Source organism: Panthera uncia, unplaced genomic scaffold, assembly GCF_023721935.1.
Source record: "Panthera uncia isolate 11264 unplaced genomic scaffold, Puncia_PCG_1.0 HiC_scaffold_150, whole genome shotgun sequence".
Classification (NCBI taxonomy): domain Eukaryota; kingdom Metazoa; phylum Chordata; class Mammalia; order Carnivora; family Felidae; genus Panthera; species Panthera uncia.
The window spans coordinates 134,581-136,523 of record NW_026058140.1 but is presented as its reverse complement, the minus strand read 5'-3'; positions in this window follow the sequence as shown (position 1 = coordinate 136,523).

Sequence of the window (1,943 nt, the reverse complement as noted above, 5' to 3'; positions counted from 1 at the left end):
CTCTCATTGGGCTCTGTGCTGACAGCTCAGAGCCTGGAGCCTGCTTCAGATTCTGTCAGTCTGTCTGTCTGTCTGTCTCTGCCCCTCCCCTGCTTGCACTCTGTCTCTCTCAAAAATAAACATTAAAAAAAAAATTTAAGGTGAAAGGATGCAAAGTACAATTAGCAAAAGGAAAAAAAAAACATACAGGGTGACGTCTGAAGGAAACCATGCTCAAGCTTCCAAGAGTTCTCTCCCAGTAGAGTATCACAGGACATGTGTAATTTCTCCAGCAACAAATTGTGACAATATGGCTACCAGGGAAGCTCAGTTGGGACTCAGGGCCTAAGATGTTTATTGGGGGATAGTCATGTTGTCCCCTTTGTCGGGCACATACCAAAATTTGAGAGTCTCATAAGGTGAGCAGGTGTTCAGCATAAACCACATTGCTTGCACATACAGTTTTGACATTACAATCAATTCTGGCAATGGCAGAAGCATCTCTCCAATCCAAGTTTCCAGACTTTAGTCAGTGGCTGTAATTTCAAGCAGGCCTTTTGAAGGATAGCAGTCTCAGGCCTGCTATTAACTTTTTTACTACACAGAAACCAAATATATTAAACTATTTAGATTCTTGTTTGGGTATTAAAACTTTTTTCCCCCTAGGGTATTAATGTGCTTTAGTAGTTGAATTTATACACTAATTGGGAGACGTTAACTTCAGTTTCTTTAGGCCAACCAAACATCTGGTGTCTATAAGTTTTAGATTACTGTGAAGTAAATGAGGATTGATTTTCATTGCAATAGAGAAATTGTATTTAAGATGTTATTCCGATAAATGGTGAATCTCATTCATTTTTGGTAATTTTTATTTAACTTCTATTTCAAAGGTAAGGTTCTCTTACATTATATCTCAAACTTGGAAGAAAACACAAACTGAGGTATATATAGTCCTATGCAGTGACTATGTTCTCTTAAATTTCGGAGATAGGGGCGCCTGGGTGGCTCAGTTGGTTAAGCGGCTGACTTCGGCTCAGGTCATGATTTCGCGGTCCGTGAGTTCAAGCCCGGCGTTGGGCTCTATGCTGACAGCTCAGAGCCTGGAGCCTGTTTCAGATTCTGTGTCTCCCTCTCTCTGACCCTCCCCGTTCATGCTCTGTCTCTCTCTGTCTCAAAAATAAATAAACGTTAAAAAAAATTTTTAAAAATTTCGGAGATAAAGAAAGGGAAGAAATACATATGTTCATGATTTAAATTAATAGGGCTGATTTTGGGTTATTGATATTTGATTTTCAACTACTCTGTCTTCTTCAAATCATTCTTTATATTTACCCAGACTGATCATTTTAATGTTTTTAATGTTTATTTATTTATTTATTTTTTGAGAGAGACAGAGTGCAGTTGGAGGAGTGTCAGAGAGAGAGGGAGACACAGGATCCAAAGCAAGCTCCAGGCTCTGAGCTGTCAGCACATAGCCTGACATGGGGCTCAAACTCAAGAACCACAATATCATGACTTGAGCCAAAGTCGGAGGCTTAAGCGATTGAGTGACCCAGGCATTCCCAGACTGATCATTTTCATGTACAAGTCTGATAATATGATGCTTATTCTGAACCCCTTCATCCATAATGCTTGCTCTGACTTTCAGTCACTCACATTTCTCTATGTTCCCTCCAACACTGTGTTTTTGCCAATGTTAGTCCTTCTGTCTGACATTCTCTACACTTCTTTTTTTATCTATCTACTTCTACTCATTCTTCAGCTTTCAGCCCATATATCACTTCCTTAATATTTTTAACTGACCAGGATTGATCCTATTATAATAGATGGGCCAGCATAGAATCATATACTTTCTTTCTCTGGAAGTTGTCACAGTTGAAAATTGACATTTCTTGAAATGATGTTGATTAATCTTTGTTCTTACCATTAGACTGAAAACCCCACTATATCCTCAATGTGTAGCA